Source organism: Lissotriton helveticus (genome assembly GCF_964261635.1).
Source record: "Lissotriton helveticus chromosome 1_1 unlocalized genomic scaffold, aLisHel1.1 SUPER_1_unloc_4, whole genome shotgun sequence".
In the NCBI taxonomy this organism is placed as follows: Eukaryota; Metazoa; Chordata; class Amphibia; order Caudata; family Salamandridae; genus Lissotriton; species Lissotriton helveticus.
In genome coordinates, this window is record NW_027611681.1 from 2393109 (window position 1) to 2408457 (window position 15349).

At 51.2% G+C, this 15349-nt stretch overlaps 1 long non-coding RNA gene across 1 annotated transcript in view; it reads right to left on the bottom strand.

Moving 5' to 3' along the window:
- LOC144806020 (uncharacterized) overlaps nucleotides 1-15349 on the bottom strand; it is a 36321-nt gene that overhangs the window by 11813 nt on the left and 9159 nt on the right. The window contains exon 2 of the long non-coding RNA XR_013605650.1: nucleotides 13270-13448. This is a non-coding gene — a long non-coding RNA (uncharacterized LOC144806020). The remainder of the gene's footprint in view (nucleotides 1-13269; nucleotides 13449-15349) is intronic.

Consider the following 15349-nt stretch of genomic DNA (forward strand, 5'->3'; position numbering starts at 1 on the left):
TCACCCCTTGGTTGGCACTGTGGGCACTGCCTCTGTGGTTGGCAGCCCTCTGCTGGGCGAACTGTCCTCCCCAGAGGTGGTCTCACCCCTTGGTTGGCACTGTGGGCATTGCCTCTGTGGTTGGCAGCCCTCTGCTGGGCGCACTGTCCTCCCCATAGCTGGTCTCACTCCTTGGTTAGCACTGTGGGCACTGCCTTTGCGGTTGGCAGCCCTCTGCTGGGCGCACTGTCCTCCCCAGAGGTGGTCTCACCCCTTGGTTGGCACTGTGGGCACTGCCCCTGTGGTTGGCAGCCCTCTGCTGGGTGCACTGTCCTCCCCATAGCTGGTCTCACTCCTTGGTTAGCACTGTGTGCTGTGGCTGGCTGGCTGGCCTCTGATTTGAAGACACAGACATTTTCTGCCTGTTTTGAAGAAACTATCTCAATCCTCTACGGCGCCAGGGACCCAACTCTCCTTTCTCTCTTTCCAGGGGTGTCAGAGCTGATAACGCCCCCCCCCCCAGATTACCACGCCCTCCCCAAACTTGGCCGGTGCTGACTTGCACCCCCTTCTCTGTCTCCTTCTCCGTCTCCCTCCAGTTTCCTCCTTGCAAATACCTCCAAATCTCTCACTTACCGCGCCCCCTCCTCACTCTATCCCGCAAGTGGGCAGTGAAATCCCTCTAGCTGGACCCCCTAGTTGCCAAACCTTACTTGATGGCCTTAGATCTGTGAATTGCAGCTGCTCCCCCCCCTTAGTAGCTACTTTAGCTGTGACTTCCCCGGTTGGCAGTGTCCCCCCCCTCACACACCCCGCCGCCCCCTGTTGCCACTGAATTTAGCCCATCCGATCACTTAGTCCGCAGTGCCAACTCCATTATTTGTCATTAAAGCCTTAATCTGCCCCCTCTGCCCACAGCCCCGCCCCCTCTGTCCACGCCCCCTCTGTTCATGACCCCGCCCCCTCTGCCCACAGCCCCCGCCCCCTCCTTGGGGGCTCTCTATCTGGATAGAGTGCTCTGTGGCGCAGCAGCAGGCCCCCCCCCCAGTACAACTAGTGCCGGGAGTGGGAGGGGCCTGGGGAAGAGTCACATCTGGACTGCTGGGCCCTGGAGATGCGGGGACAGTAAGTGGGCGCGGGTCTCGGTGGGAGGCAGCCCCCCTCCCCTCACCGAAGCCTCACTGGCTGCAGCGTCCAAGGTGGGGCCGGCGCCCCCAGGCACCTCCCATGAGTACTCTATGGAGGATTGTCTAGCGCCTAGAAGTGTGGAGAGGGGTGGGCTGTGGGGTCAGCGTCTCTGTGCACCATTTGCACTGGTGTGTCTTAGAACGATTGTTTCTGAAGTGCTTGTGAGTGGGACAAACTGGTGCATTCAAGGCTGTCTGACGGCAGCAGCTTCTGAAAACTCGACTACTGTATGAGAATGTGTCTGTGTGTCTGTGGCCGCTTGTCTGTGTCTGTGACAGCTTATCTTTGTGTCTGGGACAGCTGGTCTGTGTCTGTGACAGGCGACAGCTTATCTTTGTGTCTGGGACAGCTGGTCTGTGTGTCTGGGACAGCTGGTCTGTGTGTCTGCGACAGCTGGTCTGTGTGTCTGCGACAGCTGGTCTGTGTGTCTGCGACAGCTGGTCTGTGTGTCTGCGACAGCTGGTCTGTGTGTCTGCGACAGCTGGTCTGTGTGTCTGCGGCAGCTTGTCTGTGTGTCTGCGGCAGCTTGTCCGTGTATCTGCGGCAGCTTGTCTGTGTGTCTGCGGCAGCTGATCTGTGTGTCTGCGGCAGCTGGTCTGTGTGTCTGCGACAGCTGACCTGTGTGTTTGTTACAGCTTACTTGTGTGTCTTTGTAATAAAGTTATCTGTATTACATATTTATGGAATCGAGTCAAGTTTTGTGTGCATTTAAAAGGCAGGTGTCCGCAGTCACTATCATTGCATCTTGACGTTATCTGTCACATACATACATCTGCTTGCACTACAGTTGCGCGCCTGCAGTGTCTCATGTACCTGTAACATGCATGCATTACAGACAAGCAGTTGTGTTTGTAACGCAGTTATGAGTCTTTTGTTAGTTCTGCTTCTGTGTCCAGCTCTGAGTGTGTGTGTGTCCAGCTCTGAGTGTGTGTGTGTCCAGCTCTGAGTGTGTGTGTGTGCCCAGCTCTGAGTGTGCGTGTGTGCCCAGCTATGAGTGTGCGTGTGTGCCCAGCTCTGAGTGTGCGTGTGTGCCCAGCTCTGAGTGTGTGTGTGTGCCCAGCTCTGAGTGTCCGTGTGTGCCCAGCTCTGAGTGTGCGTGTGTGCCCAGCTCTGAGTGTGTGTGTGTGCCCAGCTCTGAGTGTGCGTGTGTGCCCAGCTCTGAGTGTCCGTGTGTGCCCAGCTCTGAGTGTGCGTGTGTGCCCAGCTCTGAGTGTGCATGTGTGCCCAGCTCTGAGTGTGCATGTGTGTCCAGCTCTGAGTGTGCGTGTGTGTCTAGCTCTGAGTGTGCCTAGCTCTGTGTGTGTGTGTCCAGCTCTGAGTGTGTGTGTGTCCAGCTCTGCGTGTGTGTGTGTGTGTGTGTGTCCAGCTCGGAGTGTGTGTGCGTGTGTCCAGCTCTGAGTGTGTTTTAGAAGGGGTGTTCCCCGGGGGCCAGGATTTGCGCTCCCGTCAACGCCGAGTTCCACCTCTCCCACCAGTACTGCCGAGGCTTTACGTGAGATCCTCACCGGGGAGGATTCGGAGCCTAGGATCATACACACTGAGCTCACACCACACTTACGAACGGACACCACACTGAGAGTTCAGTACACAAGTTCTTTATCAGCAGTAAATTCAAGTAAAAGGCACACGTATTTACAGGCAATTGAGGGATCGCAAAGGTCTCTGAGGCAAGGAAGAGGGAAGCGGGACAGTCTCGGTATCAGGCCAGTACACAACATACCCTATGCACAGCTCTCAATCCTCGAGCCGTGGGGTACGGAGATGGGGATCGTACTGCTGTTCCACTCACTTCTTCTCATACCAGGTCGTGTCGGTAGCGTTGCTGGTCCAGCCGGACCAGGTTCCTCCTCGAGCCACGACGACGTCAGCAGGGCTCGATCCGGAGTGTTGAACAGGTCTTGCAGAGCCGCGACCACGTCAGCAGGGCTCAGGGTGTTACGAATGTCCTTAAGTGTTAAGGGCGAGCCGCGACGGGGTCAGCAGGGCTCCCAGGTTCTAGTTCCTTCCTTCCGTAGTAGAGCCGCAACAGCGTCAGCAGGTCTCGATAGTTCCAGAGTTCAGTCTGCTCCTCAAGGTATGCTGCGATCAGATCAGCAGGGCTCTCTTGTCCAGGATACAACTGCCCGCTAGTTCTCGGACGGGGCTTGGAATAGGGCAGTAGCCCTTTGATATCCGGACTCTCGCAGGCGGAGATCTCAGGCCTCGGGGCTGGTCTTTGGAGGGCTCGTCGGTTGGCTCTTTGATCCTTTGGAAGATGCGTCTGGGGATTGCCAGACGCTCAGCATGGTCTGGAGCCAGCTCTTGGGGAGGCCAGAGGTGCCATCGAAACCAGCCCACAGGGGAGGCCAGAGGTGTGAGAGAAACTAGTCTCCCAGGGGAGGCCAGAGGTGCAATCGAAACTCCTTGGGCTTATCTTATTCAGGAGGCCCTCTACCCCCCAGCCGGGCATGGTACGTCTGAAGTCTAAGTTCCGCTGGGGCTGGAGTCATGTCTCTTGAGACGGTTAATGGCGGCCGGGTGTCCTGGGGGAATGCAGGTTCAGGGCGCCCGGGACCGGGAAGGAGGAATGGCGGAATGCGGGGATGGTCGTCTGTCAGTAGGGGCGTGTGGGTAGCAGGGCGGACAGGGAACTGGACGACCAGGGGTGCTTCGGGGTGCAGGACGGGGCTAACGGGGTGCTGGGGAACGGGTGGAGCCACGCCACGAGGCCGGGTCCAACACGCGTCCCCCCCAGCTGAAAGGCAGAGAGAACTACCCATCCCCTTGGGGGTTCTCTTCAATGAGGCGGAAGAATCGGGACAGGCCGTCCGCGTTGGCGTGGTCAGCACCAGGCCGGTGTTCAACAGTGACGTCCATCCCCTAGAGGGAGATGGACCATCTCAACAGTTTGGGGTTTTCCCCTCATTTGCATTAGCCATCGGAGGGGTCAATGGTCAGTTTGGACCCGGAAGTGAGTACCGAACAGGTAGGGCCTCAGCTTCTTCAGGGCCCAAACCACAGCAAAGGCTTCCCGCTCGATGGTGGTCCACCTTTGTTCTCGAGGGAGTAACCTCCGGCTAATGAAGGCTACTGGCTGGTCCAGGCCTTTGTCGTTTACCTGAGATAGGACGGCTCCGATGCCATGCTCGGATGCATCCGTTTGGACCACAAACTCTCGGGAGTAGTCGGGGGCCTGCAGTACGGGGCGGTGCACATGGCGTCTTTCAAGGTGTCAAACGCCTCTTGGCAGGCGGGAGTCCAGCTAACTTTCTGTGGCTGCTTTTTGGAGGTGAATTCTGTGAGGGGGACTACGATGCTGCCATACCCCTTTATAAATCTTCGGTAGTACCCCGTGAGCCCCAGGAAAGCCTGCACTTCCGTCTGGGTCTTGGGGGCCTCCCAGGCAACAATCACATCGATCTTGGGTTGGAGGAGGCCACTAGGCCGCTTCCGACCTGGTGCCCCAGATAGACCATGGACCCCTGTCCGATCTGACACTTACTGGCCTTGATGGTGAGGCCCGCACGACGCAGGGCCATCAGCACCTCCCAGAGGTGCTGGAGGTGTTCGGACCAGTGGGCGCTGAACACCGCGATATCGTCCAGATATGCGGTGCTGAAGTCCTCCAACCCAGCCAGCATCTGGTTAACCAGCCTCTGGAAGGAGGCGGGGGCATTTTTCATTCCGAAAGGCATCACCCAGAAGTGGTAGTGACCATCCGGGGTAGAGAACGCGGATCTCTCCAGGGCCCCCTCTGTGAGTGCGATCTGCCAGTACCCGTTAGTCTAGTCAAAGGTGCTGAGATAGCGAGCCGACCCCAGGCGGTCAATGAGCTTGTCTGCTCGGGGAATGGGGTGAGCGTCGGCCCTGGTGACTGCGTTGAGCCCGCGGTAGTCCACGCAGAACCTTAGCTCGGGAGCCTCGCCAGGGGCAGCCGCCTTCGGAACCAGGACCACGGAGCTGGCCCATGGACTGTCAAGAGGCCTCGACCACTCCCAGGGCTAGCATTTTGGAAACTTTGGCCTGGATGCAGGCTCGGACTCTGTCAGGAACGCGGTAGGCTCTGTGCCGTACCGGAGGGCTGTCCCCGGTGTCCACATCGTGGACACACCAGCTGGTGACGTCGGGGACGAGGGACAAATGGTCGCAGAACTGCCCTAGCAACTGGCGACAACCCTCGCGTTGCTCGGGGGTGAGGGAGGAGGAGAGCCATACTCAGTCTACAGAGCCGTCTTTCTCTTGTGCACCCAGGAGATCGGGGAGGGGCTCCGTGTCTTCTTCTGCTTTTATGTTATTCCTTTCTCAGATAGGTAGTCTGAATGTGGTGTTTTGTTGTTAGGCATTCTGGGAAGGGACTGTGATGAGTAATTACTTTATAGCTAACTAGCTGAAACACCAGAAACGTAGGAAAATATCAGTCATTACATCAGTCCACACGAAAAGACAACCCTCCTCCACCTGTTGTAGTTGCAGACAATATTGCATATGAAGAAAATCGCATTATAGATGCAAAACGTATACATGGTCGATTACAGTATTTAATTGACTGGAAGGGTTATGATGTGTCAGAAAGATCCTGGAAACAGAAACACATGTACATACTCCAAGATTGGTCAGATCTTTCCATGCCTTGCATCCGGAAAAACCCTGTCACATACGAAGACCTTTGGGGGGCAGGAGGCATTTCCTGCATGTGTAAACGGTCTTGGCATGTACATGTGAATTACTTGGGAAAGATGTAAGGCCCAAATCACCTTCACATGCACACGTGAGAAAACCTGAGACCCAAAGCAATTTAAACCCCACCCACTTGGCTCCCGATGCTTTGCTTCGTGCCTAAACACTCACCTGATTAAGCAAGTACTGTGCACACGTCAAATGTACAAAAAACACACTGGTTGGTGTTAAGTAGTAAGTGACAACAAACAAAGGAGACACCAGGGTTCTTTAGAAGGTAATATATTTTAGTTCATATAATTCATCTTGTTTTGTTTTTCAAAATAGAACATCAGCCGACACGTGTTTCGTCAACAGGATGACCTGTGACTCATCAGGGCTGTGAAGGATATACAACAATAGGAAAGTAATTACAAAATCAATATACAAGTTTTTGGTATGTAGAGGCACTACAACAAGCAAGCAGCACTGTGAACGAAAAAGAAAGGGGGAAAAAAATGAAGTAAAGTGGCCCGTGTGTGATAATCTTGACCTCCGCATGAAAGTGTCTACATATGTGAGAATGTGCACCAAAGTACAGACATTACTGTGGGAAAAGGTGCGGGATAACACAAAGGGATGTGCAAAATAACGAGGGGGAATACGTGTGACCTCCACATTAAAACCATGTGGATCGCCTGTGACGTTGTGAATGAAGAGCATCCAGTCCATGGTGAGAGTGGTGTAGTGAAGGACTGTTCAGGGTAAAAGGATCAGACCCTATTTTACCGAGTACTTGGAGAGAAATAAATATTGCCTACATGTTTGTGTAACGTCCCGAGTGACCCAAGGGCTTCAAGTGACCGTTAAACAGGTGATAATTATAAAGAACCACGTAGGTTTAAACGTTTGTGCGATGCAATGATTTAGGTAGTCTAAGTCATAACGTGGGCTAGCCGGCGTGTGACCATGCTGGTGGTGGCGTGACATAACTTAGTACATCTGACAATAAAAAACGGCACACGAACGTCTATGTCGAACAAGTCAACATCGCACAATTTAGGACATTATCCCTGAAAGGTTGCTAGAAGGCAATGATGGTACACAGTGATCATATTACAATTATTACCATTTCTACAATGACACGCGAAATCTGCAACGTGCACCGAACAGTGTGAGTGAAAAGTCATCATCAACAATCTACAAGGGCGGAAAAGGAGGCACTTAAGGTAGAACTCCGTCACGGTACAGTGCATGCACGGTTAAATACACTTCACATCAAAACAAACGGCAACAGTCACGTTCAATGCGTAGCTAATGCCAAGAAACAGTGTGCTCAGTACAAAAAGCCGGATGCGGCTCTACAGATTCTATAATGCGATCCCCGAGAGTAGCTGTAAATAAGTAAGGGGTGGAAAAAGAAAAGGAAATGACTCGTGTGCCCATACCTGTAGCGATGTGTATGGCTTTGAGCTGTAGGGATTAAAGAAAGAGGGAAGAGTCGAGTAAGAAACCAGGCCGATGTAAACGCAGAAGGCGCGGCCGGTTAACTACACATAGCAACAAATCTCACCGGCAATATGTAAACTTGGCGCGAGGTCCCTGGTATTTTGTCGGGGACTACGAGCAGTCCAAATAGGAGTAGGTCCGTCAATGCCGTCGGGTCTGACAGGCACACGATCTCCTGTAGGTATTAAGAAAACAAAGGGGGCCATGAGTAAGACTCCAGTTGCTGCTGTCACCAGTAACTTAGGGTGACCAACCGTCCGTAAATTTCATGGACAGTCCGTAATTTCGGCCGTCTGTCCGTTGCCGTGAAGGATTCTTTAACGGACGCCATTTGTCCGTAATTTTAACCGGGCACCGGTCGCACCTCCCTAACGCCGGCACAGCTTCCACTCACCTCCCTTCTTGACTTGACATGACGCATTCAGGGCTGTTTGCATCTGAATAGATGCCCCTGCTCTTGAAGCTGCAGCCCCCTGCCCTCACACCTCCAGCCCTTGATGAGCTGTTAAGAAGTGCTTGAAGTTGACTGAGAGGGAGGGGCTGCAGCTTCAGGAGCAGGGGCATCGATTCAGATGCAAACAGCTCTGAATGTGCAATGTCTCTGCAATTTGTGTGAGATATTCCCTTTCTGCCCAGGGCCCCAAACATCCTCGAACCGGCCCTGATTACACCGAGGCAGCGCATGGTTCTCTTCACAGCACAGAGCTAAATTACTGTCACTAAATTATAAACAAACCTCGGTTCTTCAAACATGAAGACTTTCATGTAATAAAATAAAGAAATGGCACAATCGCACCACACTGGTTAACCAAGTATGGAGGAAAATCAGTTAAATCAGTTCTCTTGGAGTATCTCCTTTATGTACTGTACATCGCAGTGGGAGATGGCAAAACAGGGCCGGCTCTAGGCTCATGGTGGCCCTGGGCAGGGAGCGTAGGTAGGGCGCCCGGAAGAGGGGTCCGGGCGGGGCGGAGCGCGCAGGCCAGTAAAGAGGGGAGGGGGTCAGGGTGTTTAGAAGTGGAACAGAGCCGGAGGCCGCCAAATCCCTGCCAGGGGCCACCACGCAAATATGTATCCATCCTCAGAGGATTAATATATTAACGATATATATTGGCGTGGTGGCCCCTGGGGTTTGGTGGCCCTGTGCAGGTGCACAGCTTGCACATGCCCTGGGCAAAAGTAAAATTTTGGAAAGAGAGACTGACTTCTCATTGTCTTGTCCAGGAGGGAGTGAGGAGCCCGACCCCACCCTGGAAGAGACCAAGATGATACTAGAATACCGCATGCCCACCCCTGTGCCCACCCTGGTGGATCCTGGTCCCCCTCCTGCCCTCCCTCTCCCCAGTGATGGCTCCTGTCCCTCCCCTCCCCCCACCCTCCCCACCTGTGGTGGACCTGTCTCTGCCCTGGGTGGCTTCTGTCCCAGTCCTGGAATGGCTCCTGCAGCTCAAAAAGGCTCAGCTCAAAATTAATGTGAAAAGATGGGCGAGTGAGTAAGTCAAGGGATGCGTGGATGAATTAGTGAAAGGGTGAATGGATGAATGAAAGATTGAATAGATGGATAATGGGAGAGGATGGTTGGATTGATGAGTGGTGGAAGGATAGGGGTTGGCCTAACGGCTAGGGCGCTCGACCTCGGACTTGGGGATCTGGGTTCGAGTCTCGGTAACGACACCAAAAACCTCCTGTGATTCTGGGCAAATCACTTAATCTCCCCGTGCCTAAAAATGAATGCGTGTCCTCATGTAACGTAACTGGTGCTATGTAAAGCGCTCTGATACCTGATTCAGTTCGGGTCTAGTTTGCGCTATATAAAACTCTGCAAAAAAAAAAAAAAGGATGGAAGAGAGAAAGGGTAAATAGCTGGATGTGTGGGTGGAAGGGTAGCTGGATGGGTAAAAGGGTGGATGGATGAGTGAAAGGATGGATGAGTAAAAAGGTGGATGAGTGAGTGAGTGGATGGATGGATGAGTGAAATGATGGATGGATTGATGAATTGATAAGTGTAAGGCTGAATGGATGGACAGATGAGTGAAAGGGTGGATGTAAGGATGGATGAGTGAAAGGGAGGGTAGATGGACTAAAGGATGAATAGATGAGTGAAGGAGTGACAGGATAAATGGATGAAAGAAAGGATGGATGAGTGATAGGGTCAATGGATGGATTCATGAGTGAATGAGTAGATGGATGGGTGGTGGATGGATGGAAGGAAGGATTGCTAAGTGAAAGGGTCGATGGAGAGAGAAAGGGAGGATGATGGATGACTGAAAGGGTGGATGGGTGAAAGAATCAGTGACTGGGTGGATGGATGAGTACGGGAAAGGATGGCTGGATGGGTGAAAGGGTAAATGGCTGGATGAAAGGATGGATGGGTAGAAGAGTGGATGGATGAGTGTACAGATGGATAGGGTGAAAGGGTGGATGGATGGATAATGGATGGATGAGTGAAAGGATGGATGAAGGGATGGATGAGTGAAATGATAGATGGAAGGATACATGATGGATAGGTTTGCAAATAGTTGAATATGTTTGGATATGGCTGGGCTTACTTATATACTATTGCGCGACCTCTGATGTGTCTGTAAAACGTATCCAATTGTCCTGAAGTTTTGTCCTGAATTTTGACCTCCTGTCCTGAATTTTTGTCCTGAATTTTGACCCTTTGTCCTGAATTTTTACCCTCACCGTCCTGAATTTGCACCAATGCCAGTTGGTCACCCTACAGTAACTGTGCTCTGTTACATGGCCTCGGAATCCAAACGGGGAGATGTGCTCTTACCTGACGTGTATGTCAGTGCGCGGGAAGATCACCGATGACAAAGAGGGACTCGGCTTAAATGTGAAATTATGGCCGTGCACATGCGCACTGGAGCGTAGTTCCGGAAATGGGAAACTCCCTGGAGCTACTAGAGCGTGTCTAACCAATTTGAAACGGAAGTATGAAAAAATTTGTTGACACAAGTCTTCCTTCCCAACATCAAAGGATACGTAATGGAGCAATAAATATATAATCTGTCAGCGTGTACACTGGGGATCGCATTAGTACAATGGTTGTGAATACTGGTTTTTAGGGCGAGGCCTCCGCCACTGCGTCAGCAGTGGGAGGAGTTCCGACCCTATTGGGGCTTCCAGACTTCTGTAGGATACATTCCTGAAAGCGCGCGGTTTTTGCGTGTGGTATTTTGCCATGTGCATGGTAATTGGTCCAGGCAAGGCTGTTTTTAAGTAAGGCAGCACGCCATAGGCCTTAGGAATTTGTCAATGTCCACTTCCTGCATCGCGGCAGGACACGACGCCACTAAGCGAGCTGCAAAACTAAATGCAATATGTTGGACTTGTAAAAAGCCAGCTGACTACAGTCAAATGCTCATCGAAAAGAAAAAGTGATATTAATCAGGAGAAACCTTGCATTAAATCTATAAGCAAATCAGCGACTTGGGATCGCACCAAATGTGCCAAGAAAGTAACTAAATACAAATTGTTACCTTGAGAAGAAAAAGTAAAAACCTTTCTTCCAACATACTAAGAATTTCAGACAGTTATCAGTTCGCCCTGAAGAAGTCCTTTGATGGACGAAACGCGTAGGCATCGGCTACAGTCTGTCTTTTATGAAGAAAGAATCTTTTGTTGAAATTAATAAAGACTTTATTACTCTTCCACTGAAGACTCGTCATTGATTGGGACTACAATCATTGGAATATCATGCCACAACATTGTTTATTATAAATTAGTATGATTATTTTGTGTAATACCATGTGTTAAAGAGTGCTGGACAAATCTTTTTTCTGATTGTTTGAGACTTGTTAGTCTTAGGGAGATCGAGAGGTCTTGGATTTCCTGTCCTTAGCACCTAAACTTTCTAGATACAAATTGGACACTAATGGATAGGTGCAATCTTTCATAGCCTCAAACCCCTGTGCTTAGTGTATATAAAATCTGCATAAAGTGTTTGGACACGCGCAGAAGAATACATAAATCCTCAATTACCAGCTTTCCGAGGTGCCGGTAATTGAAGGCAGATGGTGCTGGGAGCGTGTGCACTGCTGTGTTTTTTTTCCCTTCAGCTCTGTGTGCGCGCATGAACAGCCGGCCAGCAATGTAGAGAATCACATGCATCAGATCTGTTTTTTTTAAACAATTGCAATCGCGAAAGTGATGCTTTCTGTGCTGCTTGTTTTTCGTATGTAATCTTGTTCTTCTACGAACTCGATGGTAGCAAAGTATCCCATCCTCACCCTCTAGGTCACTTCATTAATTTTCCACGAGTCCGCCGTGTCTGGTGGCGAGTGCAGATTGGTAGTGCAGAGTGCAGAGTGGTAGTGCAGAGTGAGAGTGCAGATTGGTAGTGCAGAGTGCAGAGTGGTAGTGCAGAGTGCAGAGTGGTAGTGCAGAGTGAGAGTGCAGATTGGTAGTGCAGAGTGCAGAGTGGTAGTGCAGAGTGCAGAGTGGTAGTGCAGAGTGCAGAGTGGTAGTGCAGAGTGCAGATTGGTAGTGCAGAATGAGAGTGCAGATTGGTAGTGCAGAGTGCAGAGTGGTAGTGCAGAGTGCAGATTGGTAGTGCAGAGTGCAGAGTGGTAGTGCAGAGTGCAAAATGGTAGTGCAGAGTGCAGAGCGGTAGTGCAGAGTGGTAGTGCAGAGCGCAGAGTGGTAGTGCAGAGCGCAGAGTGGTAGTGCAGAGCGCAGAGTGGTAGTGCAGAGCGAGAGTGCAGAGTGCAGAGTGCAGATTGAGAGTGCGAGTGGTAGTGCAGAGTGCAGATTGAGAGTGCAGAGTGCAGATTGGTAGTGCAGAGTGCAGATTGGTAGTGCAGAGTGCAGAGTGGTAGTGCAGAGTGCAGACCGGTAGTGCAGAGTGGTAGTGCAGAGCGCAGAGTGGTAGTGCAGAGTGCAGAGCGGTAGTGCAGAGTGGTAGTGCAGATCGCAGAGTGGTAGTGCAGAGTGCAGAGCGCAGAGTGGTAGTGCAGAGCGAGAGTGGTAGTGCAGAGCGAGAGTGCAGAGTGCAGAGTGCAGATTGAGAGTGTGAGTGGTAGTGCAGAGTGCAGATTGAGAGTGCAGAGTGCAGATTGGTAGTGCAGAGTGCAGAGTGGTAGTGCAGAGTGCAGATTGGTAGTGCAGAGTGCAGAGTGGTAGTGCAGAGTGCAGAGTGGTAGTTCAGAGTGCAGAGTGGTAGTGCAGAGTGCAGAGTGGTAGTGCAGAGTGCAGAGCGGTAGTGCAGAGTGGTAGTGCAGAGTGCAGAGTGGTAGTGCAGAGCGCAGAGTGGTAGTGCAGAGCGCAGAGTGGTAGTGCAGAGCGAGAGTGCAGAGTGCAGATTGAGAGTGCGAGTGGTAGTGCAGAGTGCAGATTGAGAGTGCAGAGTGCAGATTGGTAGTGCAGAGTGCAGATTGGTAGTGCAGAGTGCAGAGTGGTAGTGCAGAGTGCAGAGTGGTAGTGCAGAGTGCAGAGTGGTAGTGCAGAGTGGTAGTGCAGAGTGCAGAGTGGTAGTGCAGAGTGCGAGTGGTAGTGCAGAGTGCAGAGTGGTAGTGCAGAGTGCAGATTGGTAGTGCAGAGTGCAGCGTGGTAGTGCAGAGTGCAGATTGAGAGTGCAGAGTGCAGATTGAGAGTGCAGAGTGCAGATTGAGAGTGCAGAGTGCAGAGTGGTAGTGCAGAGTGTATAAAACACATTGCCATTTACAATGCCATTATCTATAACTTAAAACAAACCCGAGCCCTAATGCATTCCTAATGCTTGTTTTACAATGTAGAATGTAAATTACCACCAAACTGTCAGTAATAAATGCTTTTAGTGCGGTGAACATTATAGAAAATAGTTATAAAACATTACTTTGCCCGAAAATGCATTAAGTGGCAAGCAAATGAAACCTGGCAGAAATTCATCATAATTTAAATATCAATATGGAAAGCTGGTCAAAGTCGACGGTATATTAAGTCAAGTACATACTCATTTGAAAGAAAAACACTCACCTGACTCCGAACCTGGGTGGCAGATCATCCGAAGCTCTTTAGCGCTCCACCCTGCTTCCTTCCCTGTCTTCACTCAGTGTCTTCGGCTGTGTTCTTGCTCCCCGGAGCACATTTCAGACATTCCTTCCTGTTTCTGAATTTCCGGCTCCAGATCCTCTCCCGGCACTGTTTCCGATTTCCTGCAAAAGAGAAAAGAATGAGAATCAACAAAGGGTTGCCAAGCAACACCTCGCTCTGAATGGTAAAGCGTTAGCATGCTTGAACACATACCAGTAAGAATTTAAACTTTATGAAAACTGTGGCAGACCTCTTGACCTTCTATAAATCAAGAGAACGTTTTGAAACTCTTCCTGAAACAATCCAAGGACTTTAAGGACATTGAGTAAGTGAAGAATGTTAAAGTAAAACGGACATTTGTGTAAATACCTTGAGTCTGATTAGAAGACTGAAAGGGAACAGAGAGCTTGTTTGTAATTATTATTTGTATATATTTAATGTGAAATTACGAAGCAAATATTGTAAAGGAAATGTGATAATTTGAGCAATCACAGATTATTAGTGCACCTGTAGTGTTATTTTGGTTTATTCTTTCTTTTAGTTTCAAGAATCCTTTTGAGAAATGGTTAAGGGAAATTCAGGTATACCCAATTAAGAGTTCCAAAGCAGATGTTTGACCTAAAGAAGTTATTTAGGGTGTTCAGATTAATCGGGTACATTTATCAGATTATACACGAGCTGAAAACTGAAGCCCAGTAACACTTTGCCTTTCTCGAGAGACATTCTACACGACTGAATTGTCAAGTCGGTCTACAAGAATCCAGTTTGTCTTCTCTTTTCTCTTGTCCCTATTTCCCCCTCCCCCGGGGTTCGATCAGGGCGGCAAGTGAATCCTATCCTTGCCTCTCTGGTGGAGTTCAGAGGGAGTTGGGTAATAGAAGCATCAAGGAAGGAACAAACCGGAGTACAGGTGGGTGAATTCATGACACCCTGGGCCCCGGGGACCACCACCTCCAAGGGGCTTTGTACTCGTTGGGAGGGGGGCCACGCAGCGCCCATTCTAGAGCCCTTGATGGCCTGGGCACCATCACCCCCTAGAGCCAGCTGCAATGTCTCCCGCTATGCCATAGCATACTCTGCTTTGCTTCTTGGAAGCGAGAGCAGGAAACCTGCTCTTGCTTCCAAGAAGCAAAGCAGAATTGCTTTTGGGCAAGGGGAGCTGCATGTTAGCAGCTCCCCTTGCCCAAAGGCAATTATGGTTCCTGCAGGAGGCGAGGAGCCAGCAGGGACCGTTGGGGCATTGGGGCTCCCCTCGAATTGAGGGTCGGCTCCCGGGGGAGGGGTCCCTGGGCCACAAATGGCACAGGAGGGGGGCCACAAAGCCACCTCATCTTTAGTTTATTGATTTTTTTTTTAATGGAAGGGCAGCCCTGGGGGATGTGGTCCCCGGGGCTAGAGGTGGCCCTGGGGAGTGAGGCCACGCTGCCCCCCTCCCGGCAATTCTTTTTTTACACAAGGCCAGGTCCTGGGGTATTGGGTCTCCGGGGTCACAAGTGACCCAGGGGCATGGGGACACCCTCCCTGTAAAAAAATAAATAAAACAAGGCCAGGCCCCGGGGGAGGTGGTCCCCGGGCCCAAAGAATGTTAAGAGAAGGTGGGCCAAACAGCCCTTTCCTAAAAAACAAAAAAGAAAACCGAAGCTGGATCTCACCGGAGGTCCCGCCCCCTCCCTGCACCACTTGAAAACACGCCTTCTGGCGTGTTTTGGGTTGGGGGATGAAGTCCCCTCGCATCTTATGGGTCCTGAGGGGCCAACTAGCCCACCAGGTACCTCCAGCAAGCAGCACACTGTGGGATTTCTGAGAGGTGGTCCGAGGCCACGCCCTTTTTTACACCATTTTGCAAACGCGCCTTGTGGCGCATTGCTGATGGGGCAATGAGGTCCTGTTGTGTCCTGAGGCCCTCAGGACTAAAGTGAACTTCATCCCCTGAGCAGCAGTGCGCCAGGAGTCGCGTTTGCAGAATGGTGTAAAAAGGTGGCATGGCTTTCAACACTCTCAGCAATCCAGCTGTATGGGGCTT